General features: G+C 42.5%; 3 long non-coding RNA genes across 3 annotated transcripts in view; 2 read left to right on the top strand and 1 right to left on the bottom strand.

Annotated features, from left to right (window-relative positions):
• LOC145424315 (uncharacterized) overlaps nucleotides 1-25,982 on the bottom strand; it is a 98,155-nt gene that overhangs the window by 20,071 nt on the left and 52,102 nt on the right. The window lies entirely within an intron of this gene.
• Nucleotides 6,236-11,963, top strand: LOC145424310 (uncharacterized). The gene is made up of 2 exons (XR_013905341.1): nucleotides 6,236-7,374; nucleotides 9,274-11,963. It is a non-coding gene; the product is annotated as an uncharacterized LOC145424310 (long non-coding RNA).
• On the top strand, nucleotides 22,345-25,210 carry LOC145424312 (uncharacterized). The gene is made up of 2 exons (XR_013905343.1): nucleotides 22,345-22,737; nucleotides 22,990-25,210. It is a non-coding gene; the product is annotated as an uncharacterized LOC145424312 (long non-coding RNA).

Here is a 25,982-nt window from a genome sequence, read left to right as displayed (position 1 = left end):
AAAATCAAATCAAATAAATATATAATTATAATAAAGGTCAATCAAATGGCCCAAACGCAAGACCGTGATGATCCAATTGGTAAAGTAAAGCCGCTTGGCATCTTTCTTGGCCTTCAGACAACAATTCTGATGGCTAAAGATCCAAACGGGACAGGCAAAAAAAAAAAAAAAAGATGAGTCAGTGAAGCAAACTGATCAGCTGTCTTATTGTGTCTTTTGTGTGTTTGGTTTTGTGTATTCAATGAACCGAACGCCGTCTTTACTGCACGAGGGTGTGACCATCCACATCCTTTCATCTGTCCACTGTCAGCCAATAATTTTATAAAAATCTGGCCAAGTCTTCCAAGTGTGCGTGCTTTTCCTTCTGACCAGATGCAGATTTCTGTACCATCACTTTATTGCCCTTATACTGTTCAGCACACAGTGTATGTGCGCTAAAACAGAAACTGTTTCACTGCTTCTTTGTAGTGGCAGGTTACAAAACATCATAAGATGCTGAGTGGCCATACAAGATGGAATTTGGTTAGCAACAACTCTCTGAGGCCTTTACTGTGAAACACAACGCTGTCTTATCCGGTTAACTTCAAGATTTAATGTGGGATTTTTTTGTAATCCAAGACATAATGCCAGGTCAACTCATGCTTTGAACCTAATCTGCTCCAGAGCAAATCATGTTCCAAATGTGAGATCAACAGGTAGAAAATCACCACCTACTAACCAGTAAGACCGAAAAAGAACAAAATAAATAAAATCCCCGATCCTGGAAGATCCCTCAGACCACTGTGTGCAGAGAGTAGGAGGGTGTAATGTCTTTGTCTTTCCATGATGAGCAACAATAATGAACATAGATTCTCTACAACAACTTTATTGTTTTGGAAGTATTAATATATTATCCCAAAACTTCTACATTTAACCTTTTAATCAGACCAGCAAAAATCTAGTATTGAATTTTAGCAGCAGTCATAAAAATTATTTGCTAAAAGCATTTTTGCAGCTGAATATTTTAAATTACAGTTAACTTTACTTTTTGGCTGTTTTACCTGTAAGACATTAAAATAACATGCTAAGGTTTAATAGTCTATATGGAATACACTCTGAGGCCTGGGCAGTGTTGTGCTAATAAGAGAAGGTTTGTGTGTGCAGTGAAACAGTAATTTTTTGTATTTCACAATTTATTGATATGTTTGATCCTTTCTGACCTGCGTTAATGAAGCAGTCATTAGAGCACCATGTCCGCTACAATAGTTCTGTAGTTTGATGCTTGAGTCGTTGCAGACTTGTTGAAACTCCCTCACCCGTCAAAGCAGCGTCTTTGTTATTCGAGTCCAGCAGATGGCAGTGTTTCACTGTCATATGACGGCTGTCTGAAGCTTCAATATGATTGTTCGTTTAAATTAGATCGTTTTATACAATAGTTTGTGTTTGCTAGGTTTGCTATGCAACAGTGGGGAGGAAAAACTCCGTTTTAACAGGAATATCTAGACATGAGTGATTACTGCAGTGGGGCACTATCTGTGCTATCTATAAGAAATGTTAGCAACAATAAAACTCTGAGGATCAGGGCTCCATTTCACTCCAGTGTTCAGTGGCATTTTAAAAGAGTGAATACCGACGCTGAATGTCTTTGTAAAGCAAAAGCACTTTGTTAGCCTTTACAGAGCAAAGCTATGGATCAATGTGCAGTGAAGAAAAATCCAGGTGGCCAGTCTGTCCTTTCCTAACCAATCACAGAGCTCCTTACATTGTTGCGCTGGAGAATAACTAAATATAATATAAAGATGATATTGAAAATAATCTTTTGTAGAGTCACTACTTAGTGGGCAGAGGACAGTTATCACTTTGCTGGATGCTTTAAAGTCGCATGTTCTGTATTTGCAGATTAACAGGATATTAACAGATTAACAGCTTTCATTAGACTTCATATGATAATCAACAGTGAAGTGTTTCTCTTTCAGTGTTTATTCTTGCTCATTGAATGGTCTCTGTTCAGATAATATGCTGCACTCATCTCATGTTTCTTTAAATACGGCATCACTTGTCCAGCTGTCAAACTCTGAAAGAGTTACAGTTTCACCACTGAGCACTTTGAATGGTTATTCTTTTATTTAAAAGCACTTATTCTAGCTGCATCATCAATACGACAAAAACTGTGACTTTAGCAAAAGTTTATCTAAAAATATTTAGGGGGAAATGTTCCTACACCCCTCATGTAAACGTTACACCTCCAAAAGGGAGAAATAATCAGAATAAGGCGTAATCATTGTCTTGATAATAATGACCATGAAAATGAAACTAGGCCTACCTTTAGTTCAGCACACTCAGTGTTGCATAAAGACATGCGAACATGCCATCATCCATTCTGGAGCCTACTTTTAAAAAGAGCGAGCTGTTTATTCTGGCTGAGTAGCAAACAGAACCAACCATGACAACCTAAACTGGGAAAACACTCGGAAACCTTGAACACTGGGAATATGGAGACACAGGGGGTAGGTGAACAGGCACTCTGACAAAGGACAGAGGAAAACAGAGACAATATATATAAGACAAGAAGTAACACAGACACCCTTTTCGGTGACAAAAAAGAGAAAATATCCAGTGAAAGGCAGTTCTCTTGGAAAAACTGCCTTATTGATGTCAACGGTCAGAGAAAAATGTCTGATAGGAAGGCAACCGTAGCTCATACAACCATTTGTTGCAACCAAAGAATGCAGAAGAGCGTTTTGGTCAGCTAAGAACAGGAAATTGAAGCTACAGTTCTCAAAATTTGACATGAGAAGATTGGATAAATGTTGCCTGGTCTGATGAGTCTTGATTTCTGCTCTGACATGCAGATGGTCGGGTCAGAATTTGGCATAAATAGCATGAAAGGATGGATCCATGCTGCCTTATGTCAGCTGTGCAGACTAGTGGTGGTGGTGTCACTGTGGGGGGAAGGGGCGGTATTTTTTTGCTGAAACGTTACATAGTGAGTGTGTGTGTGTGTGTGTGTGTGTGTGTGTGTGAGTGAGAGAGAGAGAGAGAGAGAGAGAGAGAGAACAACTTGAAACAAACTGCAGCAATAAGGGCAAACTAGTGCACAGTTATGTTTACGTGAGCGTTATTTTGTATGCATTTGTACAGTTCCATAACTGTGAGAATACATTGATAGCATTTAACTCTAGTAACAGGCATTTGTACCAGTAAGCATGAAAAAGTAGGGAAAAGAACTAGTATGTAAGCACTGACTAGTACTGTAAAGTATATGTGTATATAGGTCAATCGTGGCTCAAGAGTTCGCAGTTCATCCTGTAATTGGAAGGTTGCCAGATTGAGCCCCGCCTCCGACAGTCTCGGTCGTTGTGTCCCGGGGCAAGACACTTCACCCGTTGCCTACTGGTGGTGGTCAGAGGGCCCGGTGGCGCCAGTGTCCGGCAGCCTCGCCTCTGTCAGTGCGCCCCAGGGCAGCTGTGGCTACAATGTAGCTGCCATCACCAGTGTGTGAATGTGTGAATGACTGAATGTAGTGTAAAGCTCTTTGGGGTCCTTGGGGACTAAGTAAAGCGCTGTACAAGTACAGGCCATTTACTGTGCATGTGTTTATGCTCAAGTGTATGAATAAATTAGTCAGTTTTAAACAGTTGCAATTTAAACAGTAGAAGAGTGGCACTATATTTATATATTTATAAAGAATTTCAAACAACAATTAATTGATGCTCAAAGCAGGTTTATTTAATTAATATCCAGATTTCCAATTAGTTCCGAATTCATTCAGCAGCAAATCACATCACCAGTCACTTCAAGGCTGTATGTATTATTGTAAGGTAGACCCTACAATAATACATACAGAGAACCCAACAATCATATGACCCCCTATGAGCAAGCACTTTGGCGACAGTGGGAAGGAAAAACTCCCTTTTTACAGGAAGAAACCTCCGGCAGAACCAGGCTCAGGTCGGGGCGGCCATCTGCTGCGACCGGTTGGGGTGAGAGACTGAAGACGTTTGTTGTAGGTCTGATTGAAGGACTGATGTGATGGTAAGTTGTCTGCTGCTCCGCTTTGAATATTGAGAGATTAGTTGATGGATTTCAAGCCAAATTGTGCCCAAGTTTAAGACCACATTCATTGCTTTTTTTTGTTGATGTTATTGTTTTGGGCTTTTTTTCCACAAGAATTTCTAGCTCCCCTAGAATTCTGGCCACCCAAACGATGATTGCTGCTGAGAGAACACAAGGTTTTGTCCCCCTGTACTATTCATGTCAGTGCAGGGGGTTCTCCTTGAGAGGCCAGGGTGGAAAAAGGGATGCTTCAGAACCTCCGAGGGTGTTATGCGCAGATTTGCATCCAAGGCCAACATTTCTTTGATTAGCCTTACAAATAATGTTTGGCCATTTTCCGGTCCTCGCCTAACTTTCAGCAGTTTTTCGAGGTCATCGAGACACTTAAGTTTTATATATCGAGTTTCCTTTGATCGATAATGTGTCTCGTATTGAAATTGTTCTTGGGTCTTAAATGTCCAGCGCTGTTTGTTGTAGTTATCCTCGATGAAGTAGCAGTCAGTGTACAAGCCAGACTCTAGAAGATGATCTGGTAGCTGACCCTGGGTTTCAATTATGAATTTTAAAACATCATAATCGTCTTCCCCAGGATAGAGAGGCACCCCTGTAGCAAGCTCCACAGCTACCAGCCCCAGAGACCACATGTCGATTGCTTCGTCGTATGGAATGCCAAGCATAACCTCAGGTGCACAATAACCAATTGTCCCCACACGGTCACCAGGAATGACTGCAGAAGCAGGACATGAGAGGCCAAAGTCTATGAGTTTGACTTTGACGGGAGACTCACTGTGGTTCAGCACCATGATGTTTCCAGGTTTGAGGTCAGCATGCACTATTCCCACAGAACCCAGGTGGAACAGAGCATTTGCGAGCTGATGCAAAATTGGCCTGAGTTCTCTCATTGGGAGACCTCGGTTATTCCGGTCCCCAATGTAGTCCCACAGGCTTTGGTCAAGCAATTCGAAATTCAAGCAAATGCGCTGTCCATCGAGGAAATAGTCGTTCCATTCCACAATGTTGCACCTGTCTGGATCCAAGCGTCGTAGCTGCTCCAGGATGAAAATTTCCAGTTTTGCCTGGAGCAGAATTTCAGGGTCGCTCTTGTTGACTTTAATAGCAACGGTTTTGTTGTTTTTTGTATCGCGACATCTGGTTACTAAACCAAAGCCTCCTTCTCCAAGGAAGGCCTCTACCACGTGGTGATCTCCTAAAATGGTCCCTTCCGTTATTTGAAGATCATCTTCAGAGGCAGATGGGTTGGCTGAGGTGTTGATGTCTCCTTTTTGAGGAAATTCAACTGAGTTTTGGAAACTGCAGCTGAATTTTTGCAATCCATGACTTTTCCAGCTTGAAGGCTGCTGAGAGAGCACAAGGAGTTCTCCCCCGGAACTATTCATGTCAGTGCAGGGGGTTCTCCTTGAGAGGCCAGGGTGGAAAAAGGGATGCTTCAGAACCTCTGAGGGTGTTATGCGCAGATTTGCATCCAAGGCCAACATTTCTTTGATTAGCCTTACAAATAATGTTTGGCCATTTTCCGGTCCTCGCCTAACTTTCAGCAGTTTTTCGAGGTCATCGAGACACTTAAGTTTTATCGATCGAGTTTCCTTGGATCGATAATCTGTCTCGTATTGAAATTGTTCTGGGGTCTTAAATGTCCAGCGCTGTTCCTTGTGGTTATCCTCGATGAAATAGCTGTCAGTGTACAAGCCAGACTCTAGGAGATGATCTGGTAGCTGACCCTGGGTTTCAATTATGAATTTCAAAACATCATAATCGTCTTCCCCAGGATAGAGAGGCACCCCTGTAGCAAGCTCCACAGCTACCAGCCCTAGAGACCACATGTCAATTGCTTCATCATATGGAGTGCCAAGCATAATCTCAGGTGCACAATAACCAATTGTCCCCACACAGTCACCAGGAATCACTGCAGAGGTGTTACATGCGATGCCAAAGTCTATAAGTTTGACTCTGACTTGAGACTCACTGCGGTTCACAACCATGATGTTGACAGGTTTGAGGTCAGCATGCACTATTCCCACAGAACCCAGGTGGAATAGAGCATTTGCGAGCTGATGCAAAATTGGCCTGATTTCTCTCATTGGGAGACCTCGGTTATTCCGATCCCCTATGTAGTCTGACAGGCTTTGGTCGAGGAGTTCAAAATTCAAGCAAATGCGCTCTCCATCGAGGAAATAGCCGTTCCATTCCACAATGTTGCACCTGTCTGGATCCAAGCGTCGTAGCTGCTCCAGGATGAAAATTTCCAGTTTTGCCTGGAGCAGAATTTCAGGGTCGCTTTTGTTGACTTTAACAGCAACAGTTTTGTTGTTTTTTGTATCGCGACATTTCGTTACGACACCAAAGCTTCCTTCTCCAAGGAAAGCCTCCACCATGTGGTGATCTCCCAAAATGGTCCCTTTAGATATTCCAAGCTCATCTGAGCCGAAGGATGGGTTGGCTGACATGGTGTAATGTGTCTGTTTGCGCTGTGAATTGGTGAGAAACAAAACTGAACTTGTTTTGGTTTCTCTTGTAAATTGCTCTCAAATCTTCTCAAAAGGGTTTTAGTTGCTGCAGGTCAACGTCCGTTAAGCATAAAGTAACAGGTGAGCGCTCCTATTTATAGGTTTTGGAATCAAAGCAAAGTTATGACATCAGAAAGGATCAAAGCAAAGTTATCACGTCACAAGCGATCGAAGCGATTCTAATATGTGCGCATGCGCACATATGAGAAGCGATGGAAGGGATTCTAATATGTGCGCATGCGCATACACGTGCTTGTTTGTGTAATATTGTTCACACTAAACTTGACCCTAATCAATTTAATATCAGTCAATCAAAGAAAATGTTAGTTTTGGAAAATTTTAAAATGACATAACTGACAGTTAAAACATTTTTTGTTCATGTATTTGTATTTGTATTGTCTTCGGGGTTTTTTTTGCATACCATGTCAAGCTTTTCTGTATATAGTCATGTCGTAGATTTCGGAGCAAACAAGAAATTGAATTGGATTTTAATATTGCAGTGCTTGGATTTCGGATTTGGTGCTTAAAACTTCTTGAAACTGTAACCGTATTTCATTCACCACAAAGAACTATCTGATTGAATAGTTTTCTTATCAGATAGAGAAATAAAACGAGTCGCAAAGTCTAAAAGCAACATTTGTCTGCCTGGGCTGTACCTCTGCACGTTAGTCTGTTTCAGTGTGTGACCCCCCACCCCCTCCCTGATCAGTCGGGGGTGAGTGCGCTAATGTGCCTGGAGGCCGTTTTAATGAGTGTTTCCTGGAAAACGAAAAATACAAGAAGGATTTGTACGTTTTCACAACGGGGGAGTTGCGTAAGTACTAGTAAATAATTTTCTCGAGTGTGTACGTTACACATGTTATTTGTTTAAAATTGGTATTATTATTTTGCTAGCTAGCAAACTCGCGGGATAAAGGATTGAAGTGCACTCAGTGCGATACAATACGGTGGCGCTATTCTAACAGTTAGTTATTGCAGGGTAACTTGTAGAATATGCTGTGAATTGAACCAAGATTACACAGCAGTAGCAGTAATACGAGTTACTTCCCTCAAGTGAAAGCGTTAAACGTTAGCCCGATGCTTAACTAGCCAACGTCAGGCTTTCTGATTGAAGGCTAAAAGCGACGTTGTCACCAAGTAAACAGAATATTGATGATATTTTTGTGTATCGCTGCAGCCTTTTCAAGTATTAACCTGGTGTCTTTGGGAACAGCTTAGGGGGAAATGACGGTAATATGACTGAACCATATGGGAAGAAAGAATAGGCACTTTTTGTGCTAGCGAAGTTTCCTGGCTTTCATTCAAAATCTGTTTATCATTAAACAATTGAAACATAATGGCTTCGAGCTGACATTGAGGCCTGTGGGGCACTATCAGCCACTGAGACAGTAGACAAGTGACTATTTCACACTTTAAGGCTGCCTGTTTATTTAAGGGAGATGAACAGTACATTCTAACTGTACATAATAATATCAATGATGATAGATTAAATAAATGGGTTTTTGAAAGACGCTTGTGCATTTTTAAAGTCTAAAGTGTTGAATTGATCTGAGTATGTCATGTGTTCAAAGCCTCTCCCAGTCAGTGCTGTTCTCTATGCCTGTCTTACTCTACATGATGTTATTAGCACAAACACTTTAAAGGTGATAATTAGGTCTACAACAATAACACAGACTGCAATGTAGTTAAGCGTCTTACAGTTAGTTTTGAATGAATGAACTTAAAAAACAACACAAGCAAAGATCTGTCTCCTCCTGTTTTTTGTGTCACATAAGAAAGAAGCATCAATATCTGATGAGAAGACTTATTCATTTGGCCTTTCACGTGGTCTTACTCAGGTGATGCGAAGTGAAATATGCATCCTTTTTATGGTAATGTGCTGGAAAATGTTGAAAATGGACATTAAACGTGCTTACAAAGTGCTTGAATTTGACCCTGAAAGGTGTATGAAGCCAGAAAAAGTCACACTTGGAGTAAAAACCTCTCATAGCAAGTTAATCATATTCAATTGATTTGATGCTTTCAGCACAAAATTTAGCCACACAGTCAGGACAGCGTCTGCTTTACCTTCATCGGTAAACGTGTTTATGCAGTACATAGTAACAGTGTGGCTGAGTCCTCTGGTTCAAATCAGTTCCAGTACATTTGGAGATGTAAGTCTTAACCTTTCACATGCATCGGGAAGGAAAAAACATTTAATCTTCACAGTACTGCCGAAGTGCAGCGATACATTGTGAAGTGCACATTTGCATTTGTCATACAGTACCGAGCAAAAGTCTTGAACCACCCCCTTATTTTTTCGTGTTTTGCCAGGTCAGTCTGTGTTAACGGTGTTATTAACTGCATTCTTCAACTAAAGAAGTGAGAACAAATGATGTGGTCTTTTGTTTTTTTGCAATAGGCTGCAAGTAAATGTGTACAGATACAATTTAAAATTGGTTCTTTGTTAAGTTTTCTGGTCCTTTCCGTGACTTAGGTGTCTGACAAAAAGTGGTCAAATACAAGCCCTGGATTAAAAATCAGAAACACTTTAAAAAGCCTGGAGAGCTATTCCTTAATACCACTTTAAAGATTACAGGGAAGTCCGGATCCCTGGAAGCAAATGAGGGATGGCTCAAGACTTTTGCACAGTGCTGTACATGTCATGTTCCCTGTTTTATAGCTCAGCTCAAACTGACACGTTCTCACTAACTGCTTCTCATTTTCTCCACAGTAAACTTTGACCACTTCCAGATACTGCGGGCCATCGGGAAAGGAAGCTTTGGAAAGGTAATGCAGCCTCCATTTTTCACGCCACTTGTATATTGTTTGCCCTTAATTACCCACCACGGTCGTCATCTCTAAAGAATCAGTGCAAGCGAAGCGAAATGTGCTGGGATTACACTTTAGTTCTCGTGTGCTGCTGTTATTTAATAACAGTTATAAATGCAGCTGATGTAATTATTTCTATAAAGTCAGTTAGAGGAGAGCCGATTTCTATTTCATCTCACTCAATCTAGGTGGGAATTTTGACCCCACGTCTCAATTTAATTACACAGCAGCAAAATTCTGCGGCTCTATTTGTCATCGCGCTCAACGGTTGGGCTGAAGGCAGGAGGAGAACTTAGTGTGTGTGTGATACACCATTGGGGCTGCAGAGATTGGAATAGTTTACCTTCATTTGAAATATCACTGCCCTGTGCACATTGTTGGCTTTAAAATTCAAACTTAAAGAGTTTGTAAGTAAACTGGCTGAGATGAGACAGACGATGCACCGGGTCCTCGTCTGAGTGCTGGCTTTCAGTTGTGCTGTTTCTCTTGCCCAGCCATGCACACACAGACACTGTGCTACACTTACACAGTGAGACAGATGCTCACAGAGACGTCCAGATACATTTTGTCCTTGCTGGAGGTCATCTTGTGTTTTTTGGCCCACTGTGGCCTCACACCGAGCTCCTGCTGTTTTTTGAACACTTTAACAGCACCAGTCTTTAGCTTCCTGTTGAACACACTTAAGTGGGGGAGGTGTTATTATTAGTGGTAAATGATTTGTGTATTTGTTGGATGCACCTCAGAGCAACAGGAAACATGACACGACACGCTCCAGTAACCTGCAGTCTTTACAGTGAGGACACACAAACATTAACCCTCTGCTCCTTACAGAAACTCTCTAAATCCTGTAAGTTTCTTGACTGCCACTTGGAAAGTTGAAACTTCAGCTCCCTCCACAGATTTTCTACAGTACTGATGTCTGGAGACTGACTAGACCACTCCGTGATCTTATAGCACTTCTCCATTAGTACATACTCAGATCAGCTTGCTGTGACTCATTTTCCATTACAATCAAGTACCACCTAATGTGCGTGGGGTCATTACAGCAAAGCGGCCCGATGTCCATGTTGTCATTTATGAGCAACACGAATGCCACAACAAAGGAAGACGTCGCAGCGATGATGTATCTGTGGCTTTTTGTCACACTTGGAAACCACGGTGTTGTGCAGCTATTTGCCTTGTTGCAGGGTTTTAAAAAAACTGCAGTTTTGATTTTAGTGAATGACACCGTCTCATGACTCATTGAGTGCCGCGACTGACAAGCCAATCCGTGGCCTGCAGTTTGACGATGTCACATTTCCTGACTGTTTGGAACCCCGACTAAGTCGTCCTGTAGCCCACATCATAATGTTTCCATCTCTCTGCTTGACTGCAGGGATGCTATGTTTTGCATCACACTCCTATTTCAAAAGGTCAGTTAAAGCCACATAATTTCGTTTCATCTCCCCACAGCACTTTCTCCAAAGTCTTCCCTGAATCATTTAGATGTTCACTGGCACTTGAGATGGGCCTATACATGTTTCTCCTTGAACAGGTAGCTACCCTATGTTAGCCTAGCTTTCTATCACTGATGCTCTGTATGTATGCTGCTGCCTCTCGTCTCGTGTTACTTAAAAAATTAACCCCACAGCTTCAATAACCGTATCTAAAAATCTCTCAGTGAAAGTTACGGTTGAAGGTTTGGAAACATTTTGGGGTAGCCAGTGTTAAATAGAGACAGTGCCACATTCTTTATCTAGTCATTGTAATGAAAGAAGCACATTAAAAACTATATGAGAGTTTGCTTTTAACAAGCATGTAATGACTCTACTTAAAAACTGAAAGTAGCATTTTGTGGATGTTTTCCCTGCTGCCCGATCCCATCAGTCTCTTAAAGCATCATTTTTTATGCGCCCTGGTGTGACAGAGGTTTCATGGCGCTACAGGTTACCTGAGCACATCAGGTATATTACGGTTGAAAACAAGTGCCCGGCCTTCCAGTGGGTGGTCGACCCCTCGTGCACAGCTCAGGAGTCTAAACGACCCAGCAGTTATGGACATGTGTGTTTTTGGTGTGCTGTCCCTCCTTCTCCCTGCTTGCAGGTGTGTGTGTGTGTGTGTGTGTGTGTGTGTGTGTGTGTGTGTGTGTGTGTGTGTGTGTGTGTGTGTGTGTGTGTGTGTGTGTGTGGATGCCGGCGTTTCTGAGAGCACCTGTTTACAGGCACCTTCAGGCCTGGTGGGTGTGGCCCTGCCAGGTGGTTGGCCACACCTGAAGACCATCACACAGCTGATCAAGCCTTGTCGGAGGAGCTACTTAAGAATGCGGTGGCGCTCTCTCTGACGCTGGATCATTGCGTGACTTCACGTTAGTCTCTCGGCCAGTCAGTACGGATAGTCTGCCGCATTGTATGTGTCTTACGGCTGCCTGTTTGTTATCTCCCCAGGAGAAGCGTGGAGACGAGAGGGCAGCGAGCACGGGGTGCTCAGACACTGAGGAGCGGAGACAAGGAACACTAGCAGTGGGAAGAGGACATTTCACGGGAGTCGGGAACGCACTGCGGATTTATTGTTATTTTCCATTCACTGTAAATAAACGCACTGCTTGCATTCAGAGCTCCGTGCCTGGCTCCTCCTTCCTCACATCCCCACGGTTGACGCTGGACAACCGTGACAAATAGCTGTTCTTAGATTCATTATTAGTTCAACATTGACAAATAGTAGTTGACTAATATCAGGAGCCAAAAAGAAAACAAAAAACAAACTAAATAAATATTTCAGACGCTGAAAATAAATTATTACGGTCGTTTAAATTTGCTGTCAGCAAGTTAGGTCTAATACATGTAGTCAATCTAATGAATCAATATTACATGTAAAAAGTACAGAACTGAAAATGAAACTAAAATATAACGGTAAATGAACTGGTTCTTGTATAAAACCTTTCTACTCTCTACAACTTGCCTCATTCATGCACTCACTTTTTTCTATGCTTTTTCTCTGTAAGTGCTTTCTATCTAACATTAATACGCATTCATCCTCCCGATGGATGCATCGGAGAGCAACTTGGGGTTAGCATCTTGCCCAAGGATATTTGGCATGCAGGCTGGAGCAGAGGGGCATTGAACCAGCAACTTTCTGATTAGTAGGTTTCCTGCTCTACCTGAGCTACAGACACCCCAATTTGTGGTGCTCTGGAAACAACACGTTCTCATCCCAACAGGTAACGATGCTATGTGACAAATCATCGGTATGTGTAAATGTGTTTTTTATTCTGATCATGAATCGCTTTGTAAAACAAGACCTGATAGGGTTAAGGTTAAAGTTATGGTTAGAGTTAATGTTAGGGATAGGGCTGGAATGGACGGCTGGAGCCTCTCCTCCAAGTGTGTGTTACTGCCGCCATCAGCATTCTGTTGTATGCTTTTCTCTGTAAGCGCTTCGAGCCTGTACTTTTTTGCTTTAGCTGAGTAATGAAGTTGAATCAGTACTTTAACTTTCACTGGAACAATAGTATTTTTACTTCTACTTAAGAATGTCTGATCTTTTGCCAACTCTGGCTGTCTCTCAGTCTTGGAATACCCACTTGTTGTCCAGCGGTGTCCTGGGAATATGGGAACTAGACAGACTGGGGAAACAATGGGAGGAGACACAAAGGTGGAATCACTTTTACCATCTTTGATGTATTTGCTGGTCGTCTTATTTCTTCTATTTTGCAAGCACAGTGTTGCAATCATTGTCTTTGTGGTACAATGACACAGGTAGAATGCAGGTGTTTTCATGTAACACGATGCCAGAAAGATGAGTAATGTGTTTTGAAGAGAAGATAAAACATCATGTTTGAACAAAGATAAGCAGCAGACACGTCTGTGTGTGAGTTATTCAGGTTCAGTAAGAAGGTAATATGTCTGCAGAATTTGTAATTCTTATGAAGATATTGCTTGTACAATAAATAAAATCCCTTTAACTTCTTCTTCTGGAGAGTGTCTTTATATATTTAGTCATTTATTTAGCCTTTATTTAGTACTAACTCTAGTCGGGGATATATATCAGAGTTTACTTTCAGATATGAGCATTGTGTTTCCTGTGGATGAATGAACGAATTATTTATTTATGTATTTTTTGAAAGACTGGCTCATGTAAAATCTCTGAAAGTATGACACAGCTCTCCTGTTACACTTTATGGACTCCTGAGCTTCACCATGAGGGCCTGTCTTTATTCACTGAAATCCACTTTTATAATGAATTCACAGTAATCACTGACACCTTCAGAGCATTACATTCATTAAAGACGTCTTCTACACCTACTCTTCCAGACGACCGACACATACTTCAACCACTGCAGGTTAACCAGCCACTCATCAGTAAAGCAAAAACTAAATGTAAATGTCCTCATGTGGAAAAGACTGAAACACAACTCCCACATATCACTAATGTAACAGATCCATTTAGGGAGAGTGAGAACACTAGGCTGGATGTGTTTTAATGCAGGAACATTCATCATGTCTTGAGTTCAACAAATCATTTACATTGAATATGTGAGCTGGATGGTTACACGATACAATGTGATTGTCAACAATAACTGCAATGAACGCTGGTTTGAGGGCGGAGTCAAGGAGGCCATTTACGTGAAAAGGGAAAGACCCTCTCTGAATCAAGGAGGGGGCCTAAGGGTACATCTGTCACCATCTTACAATGCTGTGATTGCAGCCGTTCTCCAACTCTCTGTGAATGGTACTCAAGACCATTGATCAGTGGTTGTTGATCAATGGTCATGAGAATTTGCATAATCATGATTAAGGAACTGACCTCCCAGCCCATTGTTCCTTCAGTCGGCTGGTTTCTCTGACTGAAAACGCTACGTCCAGAAGAACAGGATCAACTTTTGGAGATTTACTTCCCTGGATGATTGAGCACGCATCAAGACCTTTAATCAGGCCAACAAATATCTTGTACTCAATTTTAGCAGCAGCCATTGTGACACTGATGATAAAACTTGTGTAAAAGTGCGAAGCTGTAAAAAAGTAATTATAAAAAAGCATTTTTGTAGCTGAATGTTACTGGATAGCTGTTTCATCTGTAACACATCAAAATAACCTGCTAAGGTTTAATAGGCTATAAGGAACACACTCACTTCCTGAGCCCTGGGCAATAAGAGACGTTTTGTGTTTTATAATTTATTGATATGTTTGATCCTTTCTGACCTGCGTTAATGAAGCAGTCATTAGAGCACCATGTCCGCTATAATAGTTCTGTAGTTTGATGCTTGAGTCGTTGCAGACTTGTTGAAACTCCCTCACCCGTCAAAGCAGCGTCTTTGTTATTGGAGTCCAGCAGATGGCAGTGTTTCACTGTCTGACGGCTGTCTGAAGCTTCAGCTGGTTTATCCGTTTGCTATGTTTGCCATGTTACAGTGGGGAGGAAAAACTCCTTTTTGACAGGAATATCTAGACATGAGTGATTACTGCAGTGGGGCACTATCTGTGCTATCTATAAGAAATGTTAGCAACAATAAAACTCTGAGGATCAGGGCTCCATTTCACTCCAGTGTTCAGTGGCATTTTAAAAGAGTGAATACCGACGCTGAATGTCTTTGTAAAGCAAAAGCACTTTGTTAGCCTTTACAGAGCAAAGCTATGGATCAATGTGCAGTGAAGAAAAATCCAGGTGGCCAGTCTGTCCTTTCCTAACCAATCACAGAGCTCCTTACATTGTTGCGCTGGAGAATAACTAAATATAATATAAAGATGATATTGAAAATAATCTTTTGTAGAGTCACTACTTAGTGGGCAGAGGACAGTTATCACTTTGCTGGATGCTTTAAAGTCGCATGTTCTGTATTTGCAGATTAACAGGATATTAACAGATTAACAGCTTTCATTAGACTTCATATGATAATCAACAGTGAAGTGTTTCTCTTTCAGTGTTTATTCTTGCTCATTGAATGATCTCTGTTCAGATAATATGCTGCACTCATCTCATGTTTCTTTAAATACGGCATCACTTGTCCAGCTGTCAAACTCTGAAAGAGTTACAGTTTCACCACTGAGCACTTTGAATGGTTATTCTTTTATTTAAAAGCACTTATTCTAGCTGCATCATCAATACGACAAAAACTGTGACTTCAACAAAAATGTATCTAAAAATATTTAGGGGGAAATGTTCCTACACCCCTCATGTAAACGTTACACCTCCAAAAGGGAGAAATAATCAGAATAAGGCGTAATCATTGTCTTGATAATAATGACCATGAAAATGAAACTAGGCCTACCTTTAGTTCAGCACACTCAGTGTTGCATAAAGACATGCGAACATGCCATCATCCATTCTGGAGCCTACTTTTAAAAAGAGCGAGCTGTTTATTCTGGCTGAGTAGCAAACAGAACCAACCATGAAAACCTAAACTGGGAAAACACTTGGAAACCTTGAACACTGGGAATATGGAGACACAGGGGGTAGGTGAACAGACACTCTGACAAAGGACAGAGGAAAACAGAGACAATATATATAAGACAAGAAGTAACACAGACACCCTTTTCGGTGACAAAAAAGAGAAAATATCCAGTGAAAGGCAGTTCTCTTGGAAAAACTGCCTTATTGATGTCAACGGTCAGAGAAAAATGTCTGATAGGAAGGCAACCGTAGCTCATACAACCATTTGTTGCAACCAAAGAATGCAGAAGAGCGTTTTGGTCAGCTAAGAACAGGAAATTGAAGCTACAGTTCTCAAAATTTGACATGAGAAGATTGGATAAATGTTGCCTGGTCTGATGAGTCTTGATTTCTGCTCTGACATGCAGATGGTCGGGTCAGAATTTGGCATAAATAGCATGAAAGGATGGATCCATGCTGCCTTATGTCAGCTGTGCAGACTAGTGGTGGTGGTGTCACTGTGGGGGGGAGGGGCGGTATTTTTTTGCTGAAACGTTACATAGTGAGTGTGTGTGTGTGTGTGTGTGTGTGTGTGTGTGTGTGTGTGTGAGTGAGAGAGAGAGAGAGAGAGAGAGAACAACTTGAAACAAACTGCAGCAATAAGGGCAAACTAGTGCACAGTTATGTTTACGTGAGCGTTATTTTGTATGCATTTGTACAGTTCCATAACTGTGAGAATACATTGATAGCATTTAACTCTAGTAACAGGCATTTGTACCAGTAAGCATGAAAAAGTAGGGAAAAGAACTAGTATGTAAGCACTGACTAGTACTGTAAAGTATATGTGTATATAGGTCAATCGTGGCTCAAGAGTTCGCAGTTCATCCTGTAATTGGAAGGTTGCCAGATTGAGCCCCGCCTCCGACAGTCTCGGTCGTTGTGTCCCGGGGCAAGACACTTCACCCGTTGCCTACTGGTGGTGGTCAGAGGGCCCGGTGGCGCCAGTGTCCGGCAGCCTCGCCTCTGTCAGTGCGCCCCAGGGCAGCTGTGGCTACAATGTAGCTGCCATCACCAGTGTGTGAATGTGTGAATGACTGAATGTAGTGTAAAGCTCTTTGGGGTCCTTGGGGACTAAGTAAAGCGCTGTACAAGTACAGGCCATTTACTGTGCATGTGTTTATGCTCAAGTGTATGAATAAATTAGTCAGTTTTAAACAGTTGCAATTTAAACAGTAGAAGAGTGGCACTATATTTATATATTTATAAAGAATTTCAAACAACAATTAATTGATGCTCAAAGCAGGTTTATTTAATTAATATCCAGATTTCCAATTAGTTCCGAATTCATTCAGCAGCAAATCACATCACCAGTCACTTCAAGGCTGTATGTATTATTGTAAGGTAGACCCTACAATAATACATACAGAGAACCCAACAATCATATGACCCCCTATGAGCAAGCACTTTGGCGACAGTGGGAAGGAAAAACTCCCTTTTTACAGGAAGAAACCTCCGGCAGAACCAGGCTCAGGTCGGGGCGGCCATCTGCTGCGACCGGTTGGGGTGAGAGACTGAAGACGTTTGTTGTAGGTCTGATTGAAGGACTGATGTGATGGTAAGTTGTCTGCTGCTCCGCTTTGAATATTGAGAGATTAGTTGATGGATTTCAAGCCAAATTGTGCCCAAGTTTAAGACCACATTCATTGCTTTTTTTTGTTGATGTTATTGTTTTGGGCTTTTTTTCCACAAGAATTTCTAGCTCCCCTAGAATTCTGGCCACCCAAACGATGATTGCTGCTGAGAGAACACAAGGTTTTGTCCCCCTGTACTATTCATGTCAGTGCAGGGGGTTCTCCTTGAGAGGCCAGGGTGGAAAAAGGGATGCTTCAGAACCTCCGAGGGTGTTATGCGCAGATTTGCATCCAAGGCCAACATTTCTTTGATTAGCCTTACAAATAATGTTTGGCCATTTTCCGGTCCTCGCCTAACTTTCAGCAGTTTTTCGAGGTCATCGAGACACTTAAGTTTTATATATCGAGTTTCCTTTGATCGATAATGTGTCTCATATTGAAATTGTTCTTGGGTCTTAAATGTCCAGCGCTGTTTGTTGTAGTTATCCTCGATGAAGTAGCAGTCAGTGTACAAGCCAGACTCTAGAAGATGATCTGGTAGCTGACCCTGGGTTTCAATTATGAATTTTAAAACATCATAATCGTCTTCCCCAGGATAGAGAGGCACCCCTGTAGCAAGCTCCACAGCTACCAGCCCCAGAGACCACATGTCGATTGCTTCGTCGTATGGAATGCCAAGCATAACCTCAGGTGCACAATAACCAATTGTCCCCACACGGTCACCAGGAATGACTGCAGAAGCAGGACATGAGAGGCCAAAGTCTATGAGTTTGACTTTGACGGGAGACTCACTGTGGTTCAGCACCATGATGTTTCCAGGTTTGAGGTCAGCATGCACTATTCCCACAGAACCCAGGTGGAACAGAGCATTTGCGAGCTGATGCAAAATTGGCCTGAGTTCTCTCATTGGGAGACCTCGGTTATTCCGGTCCCCAATGTAGTCCCACAGGCTTTGGTCGAGCAATTCGAAATTCAAGCAAATGCGCTGTCCATCGAGGAAATAGTCGTTCCATTCCACAATGTTGCACCTGTCTGGATCCAAGCGTCGTAGCTGCTCCAGGATGAAAATTTCCAGTTTTGCCTGGAGCAGAATTTCAGGGTCGCTCTTGTTGACTTTAATAGCAACGGTTTTGTTGTTTTTTGTATCGCGACATCTGGTTACTAAACCAAAGCCTCCTTCTCCAAGGAAGGCCTCTACCACGTGGTGATCTCCTAAAATGGTCCCTTCCGTTATTTGAAGATCATCTTCAGAGGCAGATGGGTTGGCTGAGGTGTTGATGTCTCCTTTTTGAGGAAATTCAACTGAGTTTTGGAAACTGCAGCTGAATTTTTGCAATCCATGACTTTTCCAGCTTGAAGGCTGCTGAGAGAGCACAAGGAGTTCTCCCCCTGTACTATTCATGTCAGTGCAGGGGGTTCTCCTTGAGAGGCCAGGGTGGAAAAAGGGATGCTTCAGAACCTCTGAGGGTGTTATGCGCTGATTTGCATCCAAGGCCAACATTTCTTTGATTAGCCTTACAAATAATGTTTGGCCATTTTCCGGTCCTCGCCTAACTTTCAGCAGTTTTTCGAGGTCATCGAGACACTTAAGTTTTATCGATCGAGTTTCCTTGGATCGATAATCTGTCTCGTATTGAAATTGTTCTGGGGTCTTAAATGTCCAGCGCTGTTCCTTGTGGTTATCCTCGATGAAATAGCTGTCAGTGTACAAGCCAGACTCTAGGAGATGATCTGGTAGCTGACCCTGGGTTTCAATTATGAATTTCAAAACATCATAATCGTCTTCCCCAGGATAGAGAGGCACCCCTGTAGCAAGCTCCACAGCTACCAGCCCCAGAGACCACATGTCAATTGCTTCATCATATGGAGTGCCAAGCATAATCTCAGGTGCACAATAACCAATTGTCCCCACACAGTCACCAGGAATCACTGCAGAGGTGTTACATGCGATGCCAAAGTCTATAAGTTTGACTCTGACTTGAGACTCACTGCGGTTCACAACCATGATGTTGACAGGTTTGAGGTCAGCATGCACTATTCCCACAGAACCCAGGTGGAATAGAGCATTTGCGAGCTGATGCAAAATTGGCCTGATTTCTCTCATTGGGAGACCTTGGTTATTCCGGTCCCCTATGTAGTCTGACAGGCTTTGGTCGAGGAGTTCAAAATTCAGGCAAATGCGCTCTCCATCGAGGAAATAGCCGTTCCATTCCACAATGTTGCACCTGTCTGGATCCAAGCGTCGTAGCTGCTCCAGGATGAAAATTTCCAGTTTTGCCTGGAGCAGAATTTCAGGGTCGCTTTTGTTGACTTTAACAGCAACAGTTTTGTTGTTTTTTGTATCGCGACATTTCGTTACGACACCAAAGCTTCCTTCTCCAAGGAAAGCCTCCACCATGTGGTGATCTCCCAAAATGGTCCCTTTAGATATTCCAAGCTCATCTGAGCCGAAGGATGGGTTGGCTGACATGGTGTAATGTGTCTGTTTGCGCTGTGAATTGGTGAGAAACAAAACTGAACTTGTTTTGGTTTCTCTTGTAAATTGCTCTCAAATCTTCTCAAAAGGGTTTTAGTTGCTGCAGGTCAACGTCCGTTAAGCATAAAGTAACAGGTGAGCGCTCCTATTTATAGGTTTTGGAATCAAAGCAAAGTTATGACATCAGAAAGGATCAAAGCAAAGTTATCACGTCACAAGCGATCGAAGCGATTCTAATATGTGCGCATGCGCACATATGAGAAGCGATGGAAGGGTTCTAATATGTGCGCATGCGCACATATTAGAAGCGATGGAAGGGATTCTAATATGTGCGCATGCGCATACACGTGCTTGTTTGTGTAATATTGTTCACACTAAACTTGACCCTAATCAATTTAATATCAGTCAATCAAAGAAAATGTTAGTTTTGGAAAATTTTAAAATGACATAACTGACAGTTAAAACATTTTTTGTTCATGTATTTGTATTTGTATTGTCTTCGGGGTTTTTTTTGCATACCATGTCAAGCTTTTCTGTATATAGTCATGTCGTAGATTTCGGAGCAAACAAGAAATTGAATTGGATTTTAATATTGCAGTGCTTGGATTTCGGATTTGGTGCTTAAAACTTCTTGAAACTGTAACCGTATTTCATTCACCACAAAGAACTATCTGATTGAATAGTTTTCTTATCAGATAGAGAAATAAAACGAGTCGCAAAGTCTAAAAGCAACATTTCTCTGCCTGGGCTGTACCTCTGCACGTTAGTCTGTTTCAGTGTGTGACCCCCCACCCCCTCCCTGATCAGTCGGGGGTGAGTGCGCTAATGTGCCTGGAGGCCGTTTTAATGAGTGTTTGCTGGAAAACGAAAAATACAAGAAGGATTTGTACGTTTTCACAACGGGGGAGTTTGCGTAAGTACTAGTAAATAATTTTCTCGAGTGTGTACGTTACACATGTTATTTGTTTAAAATTGGTATTATTATTTTGCTAGCTAGCAAACTCGCGGGATAAAGGATTGAAGTGCACTCAGTGCGATACAATACGGTGGCGCTATTCTAACAGTTAGTTATTGCAGGGTAACTTGTAGAATATGCTGTGAATTGAACCAAGATTACACAGCAGTAGCAGTAATACGAGTTACTTCCCTCAAGTGAAAGCGTTAAACGTTAGCCCGATGCTTAACTAGCCAACGTCAGGCTTTCTGATTGAAGGCTAAAAGCGACGTTGTCACCAAGTAAACAGAATATTGATGATATTTTTGTGTATCGCTGCAGCCTTTTCAAGTATTAACCTGGTGTCTTTGGGAACAGCTTAGGGGGAAATGACGGTAATATGACTGAACCATATGGGAAGAAAGAATAGGCACTTTTTTGTGCTAGCGAAGTTTCCTGGCTTTCATTCAAAATCTGTTTATCATTAAACAATTGAAACATAATGGCTTCGAGCTGACATTGAGGCCTGTGGGGCACTATCAGCCACTGAGACAGTAGACAAGTGACTATTTCACACTTTAAGGCTGCCTGTTTATTTAAGGGAGATGAACAGTACATTCTAACTGTACATAATAATATCAATGATGATAGATTAAATAAATGGGTTTTTGAAAGACGCTTGTGCATTTTTAAAGTCTAAAGTGTTGAATTGATCTGAGTATGTCATGTGTTCAAAGCCTCTCCCAGTCAGTGCTGTTCTCTATGCCTGTCTTACTCTACATGATGTTATTAGCACAAACACTTTAAAGGTGATAATTAGGTCTACAACAATAACACAGACTGCAATGTAGTTAAGCGTCTTACAGTTAGTTTTGAATGAATGAACTTAAAAAACAACACAAGCAAAGATCTGTCTCCTCCTGTTTTTTGTGTCACATAAGAAAGAAGCATCAATATCTGATGAGAAGACTTATTCATTTGGCCTTTCACGTGGTCTTACTCAGGTGATGCGAAGTGAAATATGCATCCTTTTTATGGTAATGTGCTGGAAAATGTTGAAAATGGACATTAAACGTGCTTACAAAGTGCTTGAATTTGACCCTGAAAGGTGTATGAAGCCAGAAAAAGTCACACTTGGAGTAAAAACCTCTCATAGCAAGTTAATCATATTCAATTGATTTGATGCTTTCAGCACAAAATTTAGCCACACAGTCAGGACAGCGTCTGCTTTACCTTCATCGGTAAACGTGTTTATGCAGTACATAGTAACAGTGTGGCTGAGTCCTCTGGTTCAAATCAGTTCCAGTACATTTGGAGATGTAAGTCTTAACCTTTCACATGCATCGGGAAGGAAAAAACATTTAATCTTCACAGTACTGCCGAAGTGCAGCGATACATTGTGAAGTGAACATTTGCATTTGTCATACAGTACCGAGCAAAAGTCTTGAACCACCCCCTTATTTTTTCGTGTTTTGCCAGGTCAGTCTGTGTTAACGGTGTTATTAACTGCATTCTTCAACTAAAGAAGTGAGAACAAATGATGTGGTCTTTTGTTTTTTTGCAATAGGCTGCAAGTAAATGTGTACAGATACAATTTAAAATTGGTTCTTTGTTAAGTTTTCTGGTCCTTTCCGTGACTTAGGTGTCTGTTTATGTTTGAATGTTTCAGAGATTAGTGTGAAGGGTCTTAACAGACAAAAAGTGGTCAAATACAAGCCCTGGATTAAAAATCAGAAACACTTTAAAAAGCCTGGAGAGCTATTCCTTAATACCACTTTAAAGATTACAGGGAAGTCCGGATCCCTGGAAGCAAATGAGGGATGGCTCAAGACTTTTGCACAGTGCTGTACATGTCATGTTCCCTGTTTTATAGCTCAGCTCAAACTGACACGTTCTCACTAACTGCTTCTCATTTTCTCCACAGTAAACTTTGACCACTTCCAGATACTGCGGGCCATCGGGAAAGGAAGCTTTGGAAAGGTAATGCAGCCTCCATTTTTCACGCCACTTGTATATTGTTTGCCCTTAATTACCCACCACGGTCGTCATCTCTAAAGAATCAGTGCAAGCGAAGCGAAATGTGCTGGGATTACACTTTAGTTCTCGTGTGCTGCTGTTATTTAATAACAGTTATAAATGCAGCTTCTGTAATTATTTCTATAAACTGTGTACACACCTGTGTGGATCAGCACGCTTGTATTCAAAAGGTTTCTCCATGTAACGATCTGCTAGGGAGTGTGGGGAGCCATAGCCCCGTCCCCCAGGGCATGAAGCAGGTATGGAGGAGATCCAGGCCCCAGACATCCAGAGGCCCCAGAGTACGAGGACCCGAGGAGGACCACCAGGGGGCCAACGTGCCACCCTCCTGGGAAGAGCTGAGGAGAGCCCCAAACGAGAGGTCACCCAGCAGCCACGGAGCAGAGGCCAGAGGGGGTTGCAGTGATGTGCCCGCGGGCTCTGCCAGCAGCCAGCTGTGCCAGAGAAGACCGGGTATCAGGCCGAGAGGCCTGAGGGCACCCGACCCCCCGTAAGGGGCCTAGCTGGGCCACAGGTGCCAGGCCCCGCCAATCGGCCACCAGGAGTGAGTCGGTACATACATGAGCGCCCCGCCCCAGACACCAAAACGAATAACAATAATGGATTGCATTTATATAGAGTTTTTCTAGGCACCCAAAGCGCTTTACAATTCCACTATTCAGTCACTCTCACATTCATAAGACTGGTGGAGGCAAGCTACAGTTGTAGCCACAGCTGCCCTGGGGCAGACTGACAGAAGCGAGGCTTCCCAAATCCCTGAGCCACAGTCGCCCCCAGAACCACCAACACACCAACACCAGCCACCGGCAGGGAGCGTGCCGAGGGGGGAGAGGTCTCCACACCTCGGAGAGCCCGAGATGTCCCCAGAGAGGTGGAGTCTTACACCCAAGCTCCCCCGCTGACCCCAGTAGGCACCCCCACACTCTGGAACCCACCGGGGCAAGAGGGCCCAGGCCCATCCGGACCGGGACCCACAGCAGCAGCACCACCCGGCCCCACAGAGTCCGGGACAGCCCACCCGACCCCACTGCAGAGAAAAATGCACCCACCCCGTCATCCAATCTTCTCCCAGACTACACAAGACAATAGACACCCAGGTTGAGTCATTCTCCACCTCTCCAATATCTTTCCCCCACCTGCAGAGTCTGCTCCTGTAGAGAGGAGACCTCCTGCAAAGATGTAACAGCCTCCCCACCAGTTAGAGAGCCCTCCATTCAGGCCGATGCACCAGAGGTCCCCCGCTCCGGGGCTGAGCCCCCATGCACCACCCCGGCGACACAACAACCAGGACCCAAGGCCCCAAGGCCCAGCCAGAGCCCCAGCCTGGGGGCGGAGCACCCCCAGACCCCCAAGCCTCCACGCCCATCCCGGACCCACCCAGGGGCAGCCAGGCTACCAGGCCAGTAACCAACGTCCACCAGCACAGACCCTCCCCCATCTCCGCTGTAAGCAGCCACAAGGAAAACACCATCTAAGAGCCACCAGAGCCCCTTACCAGGTCATGGCCACAGGGAAAACGTCCCTAGGGAATCCCTAGATGCCCTAAGGCCGTCCCGACCCCCATATCAACCACAATAGCGAAGGCAGAACTAAACCATGACCCCCCACCCCCACTAGGTGATGAAGCCAATCAAAGTAGTCCAGAGGGATTGATCAAATGTGATGGCAGAGGCTGTATCAAGACTAATGTGATCTATTAGATGGTTTTTATATTGGTTAGAATTAAGATTATTTTTATTTTTCCAGTTCATGAGGACCATTTTCTTGGCAATGCATAGGGCCGTAAAAACAACGTGGGCTGTGTTTATTTCTGTAGTGACCTCATCCAAGTTGCCCAGCAAGCATACTAAAGGGGAGGCTGGAATGTTACATTTCAGACACTTTGATAAGTCGTCACATATCTTGCGCCAAAACTTCTGAACTGGTGGACAGAACCAAAGAGCGTGGATATAATTGTCCGGTGTATTTGCTGTGCAGTGTGAGCAGTTGTTGGAAGACGTATAGCCGATCTTGAACATCCTATGACCAGTATAGTGCACTCTGTGTAATATTTTGTATTGTATTAATGGCAAACTGGGATTTCTGATCCATTGAAAGGTTTTTAAGCATATCTGAGACCAAAGGATTTGGTCTAAGCTGATTGATAAATCTGCTTCCCATTTTGCAATCGGAAGGGATATTGATTCATCTACTTTAGAAAGTGCTGTATATTTTAGACAATAATTTTTTTTTTTTGGGGGGGGGGTTAGATTAAAAAATTGTACCACACTTGGTGGTGTTTGTAATTCAGCTTCACTGGAATTAAATTTCTTTTTTTTACTATGGATTTAATTTGTTGATATTCCAAAAGTATTTTCTTGTTGATCCCATATTGTGTAACTAGTCTGTCAAATAAAATAAAGTCTGTTCCTTCCAATATATGTTCCAAGTTTTTAATTCCTTTATAACTCCAAACTGGAAAGTTTATCATGTTATTGTTTTGTAATATGTCCGGATAGTTCCAGATAGGTGTACGTTTGCATGGGATTAATGAAGACGCCGTCAATTTTAGAAACTCCCACCATGCTGTCAGAGAAGAGCTGATATTGATGCTTTTAAAGCATTCATGTCGTTTGATGTTTGAGCTGATAAATGGTAGGTCTGAAATCTCTAGGTTATTACATAGTGCCTGTTCTACATCTATCCAGGTTTCATCTAAGAAGATGTGTTTAAACCATCTAGAGATGAACTGAAGCCTGTTGGCTAAAAAGTAGTGATTAAAGTTAGGCAGATCTAATCCTCCTTTATCCTTGGTCCTTTGTAGTGTTTTTAAGCTGATACGTGGGGATTTATCTTTCCAAAGGAATTTAGAAATATACGAGTCTAGAGATCTGAACCAATCTTGTGATGGCTTATTTAGGATCATTGAAAATAAATAGTTTATTTTTGGCAAGACCATCATTTTTATAGCGGCGACCCTTCCCATGAGTGATATGGGTAGAGAAATCCATCTAGCCAGGTCGCCTTCTACTGTCTTTAAAAGTGGGATGTGGTTTAATTTAGTTAATTCTGCAAGCTCGGGAGAGATATTACTAACTCATCTACACAAGTCGTGTTGTAGAAGGTACAGTATTTATTGTTGTATTTATTATGTACCAGCTCAGGTAGTATAAAGAAAAATGACGTGTAACCAGATGGTTTTTTTAGTA

This window comes from Astatotilapia calliptera, chromosome 23 (assembly GCF_964374335.1).
Source record: "Astatotilapia calliptera chromosome 23, fAstCal68.1, whole genome shotgun sequence".
In the NCBI taxonomy this organism is placed as follows: Eukaryota; Metazoa; Chordata; class Actinopteri; order Cichliformes; family Cichlidae; genus Astatotilapia; species Astatotilapia calliptera.
This window is presented reverse-complemented; position numbering and strand designations above follow the sequence as displayed.